This window comes from Mauremys reevesii, linkage group 2 (genome assembly GCF_016161935.1).
Source record: "Mauremys reevesii isolate NIE-2019 linkage group 2, ASM1616193v1, whole genome shotgun sequence".
In the NCBI taxonomy this organism is placed as follows: domain Eukaryota; kingdom Metazoa; phylum Chordata; order Testudines; family Geoemydidae; genus Mauremys; species Mauremys reevesii.
This window is the reverse complement of record NC_052624.1, coordinates 168623344-168640529: the sequence shown is the minus strand read 5'-3', so window position 1 is coordinate 168640529 and position 17186 is coordinate 168623344. Positions and strand designations below refer to the sequence as shown.

Sequence of the window (17186 nt, the reverse complement as noted above, 5' to 3'; positions counted from 1 at the left end):
AAATGGCAGGCAGCAGGAAAGAAGATCAGAGTGGGGCAAACGTGTTTTTTATTATCCATCAAATACACTCCAACAAGATCCATACAGGTAGTAGTATAATATTAAATCATATGTATGGCCCTGATTCTGGAAATCATCCCTATTCAGGAAAGCACTTAGGCATGTGCCTAGCTTTAATGTCAATGGATTATTTTTCCATAAATTGACTTGTGTTTTACTCATCTTTATGTTTTAAATGTATCTTTAATGTTAAGCAAATGCTTAAGTGCTTTCTTGACTACGGACCTGTGCCATATATAGAGGTGAAATGTGAATTTCAGAAAACACTAGTGTATTTCAGGAACAAAGTACCTAGGGGCAAAATGCTGGAAATTCATATCCTGAACATGAAATCTGTCTTTTTTTATTCACCCTAACTCTGTCTCTGTAGCTAAGGGGTAAAAGGGTAATTTAATATTTCCAAATGAAAAAAAACAACTTCAAATGAAAATATCTCCACGGGAAAAATTCCATTGCAAGGTCAACCATCTGAAGACACCAGAAAGGAAAGAAAAAGAGAAGGTAGAAAGTCAGAAGAACAGCTTACTTTTTCTGTATGCTAAATTGTTCTGGCTTTTCTCTTCTTTACAAGTCTAGCTATGCATTATGGGCCTGATTCAAATCCCATTAAAGTCAATGAGAGTCTCTCCATTAAGTTATTGAGCTGTGGATCAGGCCTAACAGGAGCTGTTTTTCTCTGTCCATAGGTGGGACCACACAAAAAATATCCATATACTGTTCATAGTACTTTACGCTGTTGCATCCCCCTTCTTCCCCAATCTCAAAGTGCTTTAGACAGCAATAAATTAAGCCTCACAAATTAGACTTCTGTGAGTTAATTATTCCCATTTGAGAGGTTAAGTGATTTGCCTAGAGTAACATAAAAAGTCTCTTGCCCAAGTTGGAATAGAGCCCAGGTGTCCTGACCCCACATGTGTGTTTTGTCCACAAAGCCAGTCTTTCACTTCAAGGTGGACCTGTGTCAAGAGAAACTCTCAACATGGAATATGCTCAAGGGATGGGTGAATTGGGTTGACTAAAATAAGAATCAGTCCTTGAACCTTCACCCCAAACTTGAACCCAGCCTTCTTTGTGGCTTGAAAGTGTATGATTGACCTAAAAATAAATAGCTACTCCTTTCTGTTCATCTCTTCACTTTCAGCTTCCAGGCTGTCTCTGGGGCTATATGCATAAGCACCACACACAAAGTTTTCCTTGTGGACTGCTTTGAATCACATGGTACGGGATAACTAGTGAGAAAGCTTTTTTTCACATACCCAAGGGGGTTGGCTATTTCAGAAACACTCTGAAGGAACATCCAGACATTTACATGCCTATCCAGACAATGGCCTTGTCTACACTGCACAATTAAACCAATATAGATTAATAGATTTTAAGGCTTCAAGGGATCATTGGGACCATCTACTCTGACCTCCTGCATATCATAGACCATAGGACTCCTCATATGGAGATTCTTATTTGGGTATGAGAGTGACTTTTTTGGTTTAGTTTAACCCCCTTCCCCAGGGACATATCAGAAAAAGATTATGGACATGGAGGGTAACACTGGGATAACGATATTAGTTAAATTTCTTATCTCAGCTTATAATTGGGAAAAAATTCCTGTCTCGATAAGGTCAAAAAAGTAACAAAGCCCTGGAGCTTCATCTACTCCTAATTTTTGTCAGAAGTAAATGCTGCTACTTTATAAAGCATTCAAAATTGTCGAAAAGAGTCTGAATTCAGTGCTACTTTCTGGATTGACTTGGCCTATCATCAGCATCAGCTGAAGGCCCTGAAAAGTAGTTATTAGCCAGGTTGGATCAGCCCACCAGGTTAAAGACTCTTCTGAGCTTCCTCTCTCACTGCAGGGCAGTCAGGGACTGCACGGGCCTGTAACTTGAAGCTTAGTGAGGCCATAACTGACTAGTGCAGTGTTTCTTAATCTTTCCAGACTACTGTCTCCCTTTCAGGAGCCTGATTTGTCTTATGTACCCTCAAGTTTCACCTCACTTAAAAACTACTTGCTTACAAAATCAGACAGAAAAATACAAATGTGTCACAGCACACTATTACTGAAACATTGCCTACATTCTCATTTTTACCATATAATTATGAAATAAATCATTTGGAATATAAATATTGTACTTACATTTCAGTGTATAGTACATAGAGTTGTATAAACGAGTTGCTGTCTATATGAAATGTTAGTTTGTACTGCCTTCACTAGTGCTTTTTATGTAGCCTGTTGTAAAATGAGGCAAATGTCTAGATGAGTTGATGTACCCCCTGGAAGACCTCTGTGTACCCCCAAGGGTATGCGTACCCCTGGTTGAACCACTAGACTAGTGGCTATCAAGCGACTTTTGGAAAACCTGTTGTGTTGTACTCATCTGTACCAGTGCTTTGCTCCATGTTATAAAATACCTTATAAAGCCAGAGGAAACAGCAAATCTTTTGAACCATGTTTTGAAAATGCATATTGCTGTAGTAAGATTGAGTGAAAGAATCAAAGAATGTGAAAATCTAGTGATACAGGCTCTTCCCTTCCCTGGGATGTAACCTGAGGCATATTTAGCCACTGACCCCACAATGCACATAAATACATGCTTAACTTTAATCAAGTGAACAGTCCCATTTGACTTCAATAGGTAAAGTTAAGCACATGCTTTAAGTTCTGGCAGGATCAGGGCCCCAGCGCACAGGATAGCAATCAGAGTTCCAGGGCTGATACCTCTCCTCTCTATTGATCCATGCTGAAAATGAAAATGTTTTCTGATCCTCTTTATGACAGAAAAGTGCTTTTGCTTTTTGGAGAAGCCAATATTCCATAATGCAATATGCAGTGAAATAGCAGTGAAGTCTTACAAAAACCCAGAAGAAACAAAACTGCACCAAAACAGTGCTGTGGGGCAGATTTGTTTAAATTTGTTTAATTAAATATAAAATTTGTGACAAGAGAGCACAACTGTACACAGAGGGGTGATGTACAAGGGGTATGGTTGAAAAGTTGAATCCTAATGAAGTCTGGAAGACTTTAAATCCAAACCAGATCCAACCCGATACCTAGTTATCAGCTCGTTTAAGGTGGTGTACAAGAACGTACTTATCTACTGGGGAATGAAAGAGAAAGTGGAATAGTATAACTTGTGCTTTATAAACCTGTCTGGATATTTTTGGCATGATTATTAAATTAAAGTTATATTAAAATGAAACACTTTGCTATTTAGCTTTCTGCCTGACTGGCAGCTCTTGCTACATAAATCTAGTTGGAGAAAATTGGCCCATTTGAATTGGATGTGACATTTCTGCACCATCAAGAAAATGGCTGCACATTTTTAAAAATTGTTTCCCTTGCATATAATTTTGAAACAGCCTTACAAAAATGTTTTCTTTGTTTCACTCCTGACTGAACCAAAAATGCATGTTAATAGTTGCCAATTGGCATATGCTGTAGTCATTCCAGCAGACAGTAATGGGAATGTATGAAGTGGTTTTTGGAAGAACTGCTCTTCCTTGCAGTGTGCACTAAACTTTGCATAGTTTGAAAGAGATGCCTTTTATTCCCTACAGACCAGTTTCCTCAGTGCAAGAACAGAAAGAGTTTCCTAACTGGGGAACACAAAGATTTAACAAAAACGTTCTCACACATACACTCATTTTATAATGTCCATGGCAAGTGGGTAGATAACTTTTACCATTACACTGAAAGTTAAGTGACTTACACTTCCCAAAGATCTTGTCTGTGAATAAAAAGTAAAAGTTGCTTGTTGCTGTAGGCATGTATGGTATTTGTTGTATCTTGTGGCTATAGGAATGCCAGGATCTCTCTCTCTCTCTCTCTCTCTCTCTCTCTCTCTCACAAACACTGAGATTATGGTAAAGTTTGTTGATTCTTGGTTATGATTTTAAAAGTAATTATTTCACTTTTTGCTGCTGTCATTCAATTATTTCAATCTAAAATTTCTCTTCCCCCCAAAATTAGTAGTATTGAAAGACAAAAATTGTGTTTGAGGCCCACTGAAAGTAAAAAGACAGACAACTGTTCAGTGCTGCAGAGCCACAGGCAAAAATGATGCAAAAACAGCAGGCCTGCTGCAGTTTCATAGCTAGTAGAGGGAATATGAGTAACTAATAAATGCTGTTCCACCAGACCTGCGCTGACCTTTGACATTTTTATGCTGCTGGAAGGAAACAAACAAGGAAGTAGATTTAAAAAAAAAGAAAAAGAAAAGCCAGGTCAATTTTACAAACAAAGCGGGTGGCGGGGGGGAGAATTAATGTTTGCCAGATGGAAAAGAGAATAAAACAAATAGGGAAACCAAGGTAGGATGGTTAAGTGACTTGACCAAAGCCTCAGAGAGAATTGGAGTTAGCCTAGGACTAGAATGCAGGAGTTCCTAGTTTTCAGTCTGATGTTCAGTACAGTAGCTTCTCTCACAATTGAGCAGACCCTTCCTTATGGATGCTGGGCACAGCAGCTGCTCAACAGAGAGCTGATTCAATTTCAGGCATTGGTCAAGAGGAAGCCTGTAGCAATCCATTGGCAGAAGCCTGAGTAGCAACCCCCAATCTCAAATTGGCCTAGGGACCAAATTGGCTGTGGGTTTCACTGGCTCCTAAAGCCAAGCCCTGGGCAACTATAGGTGAGCTGTGAATAATCTTTGATTTTCAGCAAAAATCACCACAGCAAACTTTCCACCCCTCATTTACATGTTCAAGGCCATCTCTCTGGTAAAAGGACTAGAGATTTACTTTTTCTTTAATACTGATACTAGCCTTGACAATTTTAAGATCCCAAAATTAAGGTTTGTATGAGCAGCAGCGGCATAGCTAAAGGATTCATAGGCCACAAAGTCTGGCCTCTGCTGGGATTATAGCTACACCTCTCAAATGTGGCTGAGCTGCCCTGGCGTGAGAGTACTAGGAGTAGGCTAGAGAAAATCCCTGATTAATCCTGAGACCCCAATGTGCAGTCTATAGGCAGCTTTTCCAGTTTTATTATCCCTGGCCTAACAGGGAAGAAGGGATAATGTAAGGAAGTCTTTTAGCAGTTTTAAAAATAAAGCCCTCCATGTTCCCCTCCAATTCCATATTTTAACTGATACTACTACTATTTTCTAGAATATGTTTTTTGAGAAGCTGGTTAATTCACAATGAAACATTTCAATGGTTAGATCAAATGTTTTGTTTTTTATTTTTGGCTGAGAGCAAAAATAATTCTCTCCAGAAAATCTGCATGAGGTTCTTTTATAATTCGGTTTGACAATATTATTGATCCTATTGAACTTTGGCTGTAAAGTATGTCTGGGCTGTACTTCTCAAATCAATTGCCATAAATGTACAAGTAAAAATTTCAGATTTGAAAGGCTAGTACTGTGTGCTGAACTTCAGATTTCATAGTTCTAGCTTGAGCTTGCTTCTTGTTGCATGTTACCATTTAAAGATAATAGGTCAAATTCACCCCTGTTTTAATTCTTCGGAATAACATCAGGAGAGATTTTTGCCCTAATAGGTCTAGCACTTGAATGTGTTGGGATCTGTACTAGATGTAGGAGGGCCTCTGAAACACTTTTTAAATGTTTTTAAAAGAAGTTGGAAGGTTTGTCCTTGAGAATTCTGTGTGCCTGAACATAAGTAAACAGCTTTTAGGATAAAGTTTCAGACTTCAGCTAACTTTAGGAAATGGAATATGTTACTCTAATGATTTCTAAGAGAAAGCATTCCTCATACAAACTTGCAAAATATAGCAATTTTTTTTGTTACACTTTGCTTCCATATGCCTATGTTTTCTTCAGTGTGAATTAATTACTTGTTTCTTTTAGCTTCTCAGTCAAATGTTTGATTATGACTATTATTGCTGAGTTCTTGGTTTTTTTCTGCAATTTCTTGCCTGAACCTAACCACATCTTTTCTGTTTAGTTTTTGGATTTTTTAAAAAAAGATTTCCTGTTTCTCTTGTGCTTTGTAGTCACAGCGCCAGCAGAATATACACTACAGCCATATATCAGACTATGCCCACAGAATACATGAATATCTATAGTAGGATTCCAATAAGGAATTTTTAATTTATAAGATATCTCAACTGTTAACAGGGAACAATTTAGTTGGTGCCTATTTTACAATTTCCTGTTGTCCTTTTGATATCAGTGCTTGTCAAAGTTATTCAGTCTATCTTTGCAACATAACAAATTTGTATTTTTCACCCAGCTATATAAGAAATCTCAGCATTGAATATGACATCCCGTTTGAACAGATTAGCAAACCCTGATATAAGGGCCTAAGCAGCCACAGACCCCTGAATTCTTTCCATTAACTTCCGGGGGTTTGGATCAGGCCCATATCATGTATGGCACAAGTATTCTGACTGTTCTCTGTGAACGCTACCATATTTAAATGGAGTTTCTTGCCAACTTCCAGTATCCCAAGCTGTCTTACCTGTATTGCATACATATGTGCACTGCAGGAAGAATGAGCCTTCCACATTTCTACCTATCTCCCAAGCCTAGAGAAATTTATTAACAAATATGAACACATCAGACCAAGTCCAACTGCTATTTCGAGGGGTGAGCAAAGAAAATTTCATTTCAGATAAAATTTTAAGTGTTTTCATTTTGCCTCTGATTCAACTATCATCATGCCAAATTCAAAATCTAAACCAAAACCAAATTCAGATTCTACACCCAGTTACACCTGTTGCTATTCTACACCTTTATTCTGTGAACACTTGCATGCTTCTGTAACTTTATACACATGATGAGACTGAATCAAATTAAGTGCATGAAGTTCAACCCATGCATAAATGTTTGCAGGATGCGGTCCCTATTGATTTCAGCAAGAATTGAAGTGGTGAAAATTTGAGAGGAATTTAGCACTAAATCTTTAATGAACACACTCATGCCAGTTCTATAACTTGATGATTGAAAAACATTTTTGAATTTGTGAATACTTTTCTGAATGTGAAATTGCTAAATTTAGATTGAATCTGAATTTGTTATTTGAAATGAGACTTAATTCTATGTATTAGATACAAGCAATTTATCTGTTTTCATCAAGTAATTCATGTGTTTTGATACAAGCAATTCATCTGTGACTGGACTGAAAGTCATGGAAAGAGATTCACATGAAAATTGAAAGAAAAGGTTTCCTTGCTGCCTCCTCTTGACTGAGATTTAGCTCAAATCCCTATCCTGGTGTCAACTTATCCTTGTAGAAAGAAGCCTGGGTAACTGTTGTTATTGAACCAACCTCTATTGTAAATAGAACTGACTGAATAATTTGCAGTAAGTTATCTGATGAATTTAACCTTATTTTCTGCTCACTGAATATGGATGTAGTTTGTTCTGATGTATTACTTGTTTGAAAGTATACTATGAATTTTTTTGAAAATATTTTTAATTCTATGTATACTGATCATGAACTGTTCTCTGTGAGTATTTCATATCTGCTATGCAGGTTGCATTGTTACCTATAATTGGTCAGATAAGCCATGCATACGGATTTTGTTCCCTGATTGTGTCAGCATACAAACCAGGAGAATGCATTTAAAACTTATTTTTTGGTAAATACTGTACATATACATCCTCGAAATTCTCTTTTTGCAAATATTTGTGCCAGAAAATCATAGTTCTATGAAACTCCACAGACTACGAACATGGCTGAAGAAAAGTCATTTAAAAAAAGAGTGAACATTTAAAGAAAATGTTTTATAGTATTCACTCAGCTCTAATTGTGAATTTATGTGATTTAAGGGAGTAGGGTCTGATGGAAAGGCCAGTAGAATTTAAATCTGACTGGGATGAAACCAACAGAGTTCTATAGAAATATGGGAAGTTCTACATAAATTTATCTAAAACCCAGTAGAATGTAATAGAGCATGAGATCCTTTCTATGGGCTTTTTAAAAATGAGGGGTATGATTAAATAGACTCCTATAGCAGGGATATAATTTTCTATTAACTCAATTCTATAGGAGGATACAGAAAACCCATAGAAAGGTTTCCATTCTCTGTTAAACTTTGTAGGATATTTCCATGCAGGGTGGGGGAAGGAGAAGTAGAGAAATGGAGAATGGGAGGTATGAAAAAGAATAAAGCAGGCTCTGTGATCTGAAACCATAACATTCATCTTCAGTGTAACTAATCGGGTAACCTGTCTTGTGGTGAGAGAGAAATTAAAAGGAAAATAAAAAGGGGGTTACCACTACGGTAGATTCTGTTATCTTTTTACTGAATATAGTGTGAAATAGTGCTTGGAATGGTGGTGGCCTCACCTCACTGGCTGACCTCCCCCTGACTCTGAGCATGAAGAAACAGAAAGATTTTGTGTTCTAGCAGAGCTGGGCCTTCCTGTGACCTGCGTGAAACCCTCCAGCCTCTTTCCCACAACGCTGCACTAAAGCCTCGCTACAGTTCTTGGTTTATTTTTTCAGGTGAGTAAACTCTGTATCAAATACTGGTTTCTCAGTTGCTTTTAATTAGGCTTCTGGAATCCACTCTTTCATCTTGGGTGAAATCTGCGTCACTTCGCTCCAGCTATTTTTGGTTCTAAAGCCATGGGTTTGCTTTTATGCAGCTAATTGAAGGCACACAGGAAAGGAGAAAAGGGCTAATCCCAATGATTTGAGATATTTTACGGTTAGGATAAAACCACACATTTTTTAGAACCACTTTCTAAATTTTAACTTCACAACCGCTTCCCTGAGGGGAAAGAGGGCATGAGGGAGAAACCAGCTGTAATGACACATAATCTTCTTAGGGGTCTTATAATCCCTGCAGGGAAGATAAAGCAGGTGATGTAGACCTGATATGACAAAATAGATTCATTTTTCATAACTTCTATTTGGTCACCTCCTCCACATCCCGTCTATAGTAGGCTAAGGAGGACGATAGGTGCACTCAGCAACTTATAGAGCACATTTTCAAAGCACCACAGCCATGTGACTCCCATTAACATCAATGGGCATCTCACAATTTTGGGTATGAAAATGAAAGGATGAGAGACATTCTACCAGCTCTATCAAAGAGATGCCACTCCAAGATACTTTTGAGTTTTCAGTTTTAATAAATACCCTGCATACAGTTTTCTTCTTCATTTCCTACCCAAATCATTGTGTAATATTGCTTTGCAGAGCAAGAGAGGTGGCTACATTTTGGTGGGTATGTATGTGTAACATTTTACACACACACACACACACACACACTCTCTCTCTCTCTCTCTCTCTCTCCAAGGACTTTCAGACTTTTCTGCTTCAAAAGTGCTACAAGCAGTTAGGCCTAAATGGTAAATATTAACCCAATTTCTTAATTGTTCTGTATGTATTTTTGAATATTTAAATGAAGTATTCTAGCAATATTTATGGAATTTCCATATTCATAGAAAATAGACACACTATATGGAGAGAGTTTGGCTAAAGTAGGTACAATTCCACTGAAGTGGGCATAGTGGGCACCAATTTATACCAGGGATTAATTTAGCTGAATTCACAATTTGATCTGTTTGAAGCGATTTCTCATAAATACAACCATTTAAGATCAGATTCTATCACCCTATGGTGGTGTACTTTATTTCATGAATAGTCCCACTGAAATCAGTTGGATTATTTTGCAGAGTAAGGTACTATTCAGTTCAAGCAAGGGTAACAGAATCTGGAATTTCCAACTGAAATCATTTCGCTCAAGTTTGAGGCTAATAATCAGTAGGAATAACTGTGTGTCAATTTAAAATATATATATGGAAAAATAAATACCTACTATCATCTTTTGCCATCTTTTTTGCCCAGTTCCATGAGCCCTTTATGGCATTTGCCTTTAGAAATGTTGGACAATTTGATTCAGTATTGGATATAGTCTCTCACTCTCTCTCACCTTACCACATACAAGTTAACCTGTGTATTGTGCACAGAAAGATTCAAAAGCAAGTAGCGAGTCCCACTGAGGTACAGTAACTCCTCACTTAACGTAGTTATGTTCCTGAAAAATGCAACTTTATGTTAAACAATGTTAAATGAATCCAATTTTCCCATAAGATTTAATGTAAATGTGGGGGGTTAGTTTCCAAGGAAATTTTTGGGGGGCAGACAAAAGGCATTATATATTGTACAGTACTGTACTGTGGTTGGGAAGTGCCCCTGGCTTACCCCACACAGGCATCACCCCACTGCAGGCAAGGACACTAGGAAGCACCTTTGCAGCAGCAGCAGCAGTTTCCCTGGAGAAGAACAGGCTCAGACTTTGCCGGGAATGCTCCAGGCCCACCTCTTCCTGTCCCCGCTCCACTTCAGGCCCACCTCTTCCCACCTCCACTCCACTTCCTCTCTGGAGCAGGCCACATCCCCCCTCAAAGTCCTAAGCGCTGCCAAACAGCTGTTTGGTGGCACTTAGGACTTTCTGGGAGAGAGGGGGAGGAGCAGAGACGCAGCGCTTCCCCACTCCTGCCCCCCCTCCCTCCCAGAAAGTCCTAAGCACAAAGTGCTGGGAGGGAGGAGGTGGAGTGGAGAAGCCCCGCGTCTCCACTCGTCCCCCTCTCTCCCAGAAAATCCTAAGCGCTGCTAAACAGCTGTTTGGCAGTGCTTAAGACTTTCTAGGAGGGATGGGGAGGAGCAGGGATACAGGGCTTCCCCGCTCCTGCCCCTCTCTCCCAGACAGTCCTAAGCACCGCCAAACAGCTGTGGCACTTCCCTGCTCCTCACACTGCGGTGGAGGAAGCACTGGGAGGGAGAGGGAGGAGGCGGAGAAGTGGAACGCGTGCAATGCTCCCTTGTAAAGTTGCTGCTCTTCCACAGAATCTTACAAGCAGGCAGCCAAATGACATTATAAGGGAGCATTGCACAACTTTAAATGAGCATGTTCCCTAATTGAGCAGGGACGTAACACTGAAACGACGTTAAGCGTGACGACATTAAATGAGGAGTTACTGTAGTGCATGGTACTAGAACCATTAGTGGCATTAGCAAGACTCTACAGCCATGTGATGGGTTTCTTGACAGAGCACAGCCAGCGTCCATTTCAGGTTAGAAAAGTCTTTAAATGATCAAATCATATAAGATACAAGTGTGGGCAATTTTCTTTCCTTCAAGGTTCATAAACCCATAGGAGAAGAGAACCAAATTCATGCTAGCTGCATCTTGTTTAACTTGTCCATTGAAATGGCTACCTTTTTTCTACTGTAGATTTTTTCCTTCCTTAGGTATCGCAGGATAAATCTCCTCTCAGTGACATGGATGCCACCACCATGACTTGAATGGAGCCACACTGCAGTAACAGAGAGGAGAATTTGGCCCAGTGTTGTTGCTATTAGTGTTATTCCTTAGTGTGTGGGAGCACCCACAAAGTGGTAGGTGCTTTCCAGGTAAAATATGACACAGTCTGTGCCCCCAAAAGCTTACAGTAAAAACCAAAATTGATGAGAGGTGTGGAAAGGGAATGCAACATACAAGCAGAGTGGTCAGGTGAGTTGTTGGCGCATATATAGGTAGTTCCACAGCTTGATGGTGGGGGGAGGTTGCATAAACTATCCTTAACTGTCTTCCTATTTAATTATTTGCTGGCTAATTTCTTATAGGTTTCACAGCAGAAATGACTCCTGAGAAGGGATTTGAACAAGAGAAGTGCCTATTTTGCATATGAAGCCATTACTCCAACTAATAGATCATCGTCAAGAGAAGCCATTTAAAATGGTCTGTCAGCCTAAATCCTGAGCAGGGAAGAGTTATTAAAAATATGTATAAAATGCTGCAAGAGACATAAAAGAAGTTGGTGTTCTGCATTACAAAAAATGCAAGATAAGGCAGTTCCAGGAACAGTGGCTGGGTAGTCTGGCCCCTCCCCTCCCCCAAGCACAAGCTCAACATAGAATCCCACCCACACAATTTACCCTTTTTTCTACCACCCAAAATATAATTTCTAATCCATGTCACTGTTCCTTTACCCATCCTAGTCTCTGATGTATCATCTTGGCCCTTACTCTATCCACTCCTAAATCCCTGATGGTGGATTTGTTCCTTTCCTCACCACCCCCTCCTAACCCATATGCTCTGCCTCCTTCCTCCTCACTAGTGGCTCATCTCCTCTACTTACCCTTTTGTCCTGTGTACATGCCCACTCATGCCATGATGACTGGCAGAAGAGGCCACAGCCACTGTCTGCTTCTCCCTTGGGCAGGTGGCTGCTTTCTCGCAGGCTGGCCCATAAGACATCTGCTTCTGGAGTTCGTGTAAGAGCTGGGTTGGGGGACTAACAGGAGGAGAGATGGGTGAGCTAATTTCAGAGACTTTGCCAGTTGCTAATCCTGTCCCCTGGTAACAGTGAGGTTGAGGACTTGGCAGCTCAGCCCAATTTCTGTCTCTACACCCACACTCTGTTCCCCTCCCTTCGGCCCCTTCAAGGCCTAAATAAAAACCTTCTGATGCCTGGCTGACTGAGCAATGTTTGTCTCCATTCACACCACCACAAATTTTCAAACATAAAAAATTTATGCCATTGTAGCCTTACATGGCATCTTTGTCTAAATTGGCTTTCTACACATTTCAGTGTTTCATTTTTCTCTCTGTTTTAATTTTGAATTTCCAGGCTAAGAAACATTTGTGAGTTTTTTTGAGAAAGCTGCAGTGTTCTCTTTAGGGAATTTTTCTGAAGAAAGTGATAGATTTTTCCCACCCTTAACTCCAGGTAAATTAAACATCTGTGGAAAACACAAAGAACCTGATTCTTATTTACACTAAGATTCCTTTACACATAAGGTGGATGTAAATTTCATTTAGTTCCACTTTAAAGCTCTGTTACAATACCATAGAACTGTGAGGGGACCTTAATGTAAAGAAGAAACAGGCTCAAAAAGGCTGAGGAATTTACTCAGTGTTTACTCAGTCCTTATTCAATCCTTACTTAGGCACAGCCTTCCATTTATTTCAATGGGAACTTACTGTAATAAGAACTGGGTAAACACTAAGGGCTAATTTTTGTAACCCTTACTCACATATTTTTCCCCCAGGGGAAAGCACAAACACAATCCCCCACTACCACAAATTATGCAGTCGAGTTTCCTGCATTTGAGGGAAAACGCAGGGGTCAGCACACCCGGAATGCAATGGATGAACCTCACCCTGGGAAAACCACCATGGTGATAATGGTATCTCCTGAGCGGTTACTCACATGATTAGCCTGGCAGAGACTGAGTCCCAATCCAACTCTAAATAAAAGCTGACAAAGGCTCTCAGGATTTGACCCAGAAAGAATAACATTTCCATATTTGGTACAGTTAGGTTGTCCCCATCCAGTTCAGTCCTCTATAGACAGTAAGGGCAAAGCTCCATTTATAACTTTGCTTGAATCACTGCTGTGGCTCTGAAAGTCACTACGCCACAGTGACGTTGGCAGCATTATCATACGACTCATCGATTCGACTCTGCTGTTTTTCACACGTTAACCCTGTTCTTTGGAGATTCGCAAACCAGTAGATGTTAAATAAATATTCCTTTTCAGCTCCTCACATGCACCACAGCCTGTCAGACACAAAACAGGCGATGCAGCGCAGTCACCAAACTCCCCTGGAAAGCAACACGCTCAGTATTTAGGTTTTGTTCCTGACAGGCCTCCGGCAATGGGAGGCTCCTTTTCTCCAGCTCGGTGAAAAAACATCCCTTCAAGTTTTAGAGCTGTTCCCTACCACGTACTCTCATGCGCTCACCATCTCATCGACACGTTAGATAGTTATCTATCATTTTATATAATGACTTTTACTGGAGTCAGGGCCAAAGTAAGGCAATTCAGGGGCCTAGGCATACTGTGATATGTGCCTTCCTGCAGCCCCGCCCCTCATTTGGAGTGATGGAGGCAGGGCAGCCCTTTCCCCTTCCATGAAGGCAGGGGCAGTGGCATAAGATGTCCTCTCCCAAGAAATGACAGAGGGCTTTCTTCCCCTTGGGAGTAGCAAGAGCAGCAACAGGGGGTCTCCGCTTCTCTATCAGAGAGGCACCAGTGGCAACAGGGACCCATCTCCCATACTTAACCAGGACTCAGGGTGTATCTGCTCAGGTAAGTAAATGGGTTTGTCCCATTGTACTTTTCTCCTCAGCCCACAACACAGAGCCTACTGCTGGGATAATGTTATTGGGGCTCCCCAGTGCAGCAGACTTTGGGGTTAACACACTGCTAAGATGAATGGCACAGTGCACACCACTCAGAGTTATTGTTTCAGGCTCTCTGCAAACTCAAATAGACATCATTGCATCGGGTACAAGCTGAGCCCCATTTTCAGTGTTTTCATCACCATTATTGTGGCTCAACGTTTTTAAACGAAAGCTCATATTCTGCATAGTCATATGACTTGGATAATTGGGGGCCTATAGCACCTTAATGCAATCCTAACCAAGTGCTACACAAAAGCCCAGAAGCACAAAGAATCTCTCTGTTTCCTCTTTCTTCATTCAGTCTGACTCACTATGCACATCTGTTTATATAGCAGAGGAGCGAACTAATCCACTGCTGCCCTGATGTATAACCTGCCAGGTAAAGTGCTGTGCTGCATCACATAACTGACATAGATCCCCATCGAAATTCCAAATGCCGCAGCTTTAGCAGCAGGCATGGAGTTAACTTCTCCAAAGGTTTCATTTCTGAAGGAATCCTGAGAGAAAAATTTTGGTTTTCAGCCAATACAAGCATGGGAGCCGATGAGATATGGGGAACGGAGGCTGCACATCGGCATCAGCCCTGACAGGGATGATGTGTGAGGTAGGCCCAATGCCTTTGGGTATGCTTGGACCCTAAGGCACCCCAGTTCTGCTGTATGGTGCAGAGGAAGGGCCGAGCTATGCCCCATTTCATCTCTCCCACCCATGTCCTCTTCTTTTGAGTCTGGTGTCCCAGTCATCATTAGACTTCCCTGGTTCTTGACTACCAGGAACTCAAGGTAGCACATCACCAGCAGGGTGTGTGTGGAGGGGGGCAGGGAGGATCCTTCACTCACCCCTCCTATACTGGAGCATGCTCCAATACGTTTGTTAGTCTATAAGGTGCCACAGGACTCTCTGTCACTTTTTACAGATCCAGACTAACACGACTACCCCTCTGATACTTGACCTCCTGTACTGCCACCCATGTAGCCCTTTTCCATAGGGCTTTGCACAGGTGCACGAGAGAAGGGCAAAGCACAAGCCCATCTAGCCCTCTTATGGGGGCAGAGCTGAAAGGAGGCATGGTTATATCCTCCTCCTAGCCTCCATATGAACAAGAAGAAGCTGCCAGTCACAGAGGGTAGCATACACTCCACCCTTTTAAGGGGTGCAGTATGGGCATGCTTCCCTCAAGTAGCTGGAGTTTGGGATGTACACTTCCTCCCAGAGAGCTCTAGGAAGGAGCTCTCCCCCAACCCTTCACACACACACACACACACACACCCCTGATTCTTAAAGGAACAATTGATCCTGTTTTTTGGTTGAAAAGCACCTGACCCACTTGCCTTGGAAAGTTAAGGTCTAGTTGCTTTCTATCAAGGGGGTGACTTTAGAATGGGAGGAGAGCTGGCCAGTGGATAATGGTGAAAATTGACCTGTTTGAAAGGAAGAAAAAGGGCAAAGGAGGCCAACAGCCCTTCGCTGTGATTCTTAAGGTGAAAGCTGGTTCCCATCGTGTACAAAATATCATCCCACTTCTTAGTATTGCCAGGGCAGTTCCGCTGATTTTCTGTCAAGTTAGACTCTGTAGGGATAGTAATGGTCTTTTTCTAACTTGATTTAAAGTGATTCTACTTTGACACAGAGTAAAATGGGCACATTGCATTAGAGAGACCAAAAAAATAAAAGTTGTTACTACTTTTTACTCCTGTTAGCACTGCAAAGACAACACAGCCCTGAAAGAATGGGCTGATTCTATTCTGGGTCATCACCATCAACAGAACTGCCAAATAAATTCCAACAGCAGGGCCAAATTGTGTCCTCAGTTACACCCATGTATCCCCCATTGTCTTCACCAGGGTTAAAGCATGTGGAACTGAGCATCGAATTTGGCCTGCAGAACCTTTATTACTTGCAATGATTCACAAAGTGTGTGTGTGGGGGGGGGGGGCGATGTGGGAAAGCTGATTTTCAGCTCCTGGATTGAGTGCCTAAGGCTGGAAGTTAGAACAAAACATCTTGCAAATCATAAATGGAGCAGATTTGATAGTGTTTAACTGAGACACAATTGACATGGAATCCCACAAACCCATTTAATTGGTATGTCTACACTGTGATTGCAGCGTGGACTGGTGTAGCTGTTAGCTTTAATCTAGCTAGCATGGCTGAAAATAGAAGTGAAGAGACAGTGGTGGGGGCTTCAGCATGGGCTAGCAACCTGAGTACATACCCAGGGTCCCAGGTGTGCTTTCACAGGCTCTGCTGAAGCCTACACCACCATGTTTTCACTGCAATTTCGCCAAAAAACAAACAAACTTAGGTATGCCAACCTGTCCTGCAATCACACCTCCAGTTCAGTGCAGATATACGCTTAGAGTCACTTTTCACAGTAGAAATGCACTGCCAAAATGCTCAAAATCTTGCATCCCCTCTTATTGTTACTCCATCCCATCAAGCGACACATTTCCAGTAGAGCGTTAGCCAGAAAGCACAGCATTCGCTTTGGCTATTTACACCATGGTGATTGGTAGGACGGTCTCAGATCTCAAAGCAGCAGTGACTCAGGCCCTAGGTTATGGGCTTCCCCCTAAACTCCTCTGCCATATAGAAATAGGATTTGTTCTATTCCCTTAATACATTTTATACTTTTTTCTTTCCCTAGGATAAACATTTTGTTACAGAGCTAGGTGAAGTATTGTCCTGCCTTAAATTACAGAGGATGAAGAAACTTTTACTGATATCTCATCTGACAGATTGGTAAAATGAGCGCTTGTGTAGTGCCAGGTCTGGGCAAGCTTTCTGCAGGAGGAAGAGGGAGGTAGAGCCATTGATTGTCATTATACTGAGAGGCATTTTAAGATTAGACAACCACAACTGCCATTAAAGAGCAATGCTCCTTGTTCTGCTGATCCTGCAGTTCTGAACAGCATGTGTGTTCTGATTGCTGCCAGCAAAAGAAAGGGTTCTTCCAGAGGGCATTGCTGATCCAAAGGGCAAACTTAAAAAAAAATGGTAGGTTGGTCCTAAGGGAACTT

At 41.1% G+C, this 17186-nt stretch overlaps 1 long non-coding RNA gene and 1 other non-coding gene across 2 annotated transcripts in view; both read right to left on the bottom strand.

The window, feature by feature from the left end:
• LOC120397651 overlaps nt 1-17186 on the bottom strand; it is a 92814-nt gene that overhangs the window by 66434 nt on the left and 9194 nt on the right. The gene's annotated exons all lie outside the window — the stretch shown is intronic.
• LOC120399677 lies at nt 13026-13188 on the bottom strand. Its single transcript, XR_005595291.1, has one exon. It is a non-coding gene; the product is annotated as a U1 spliceosomal RNA (small nuclear RNA).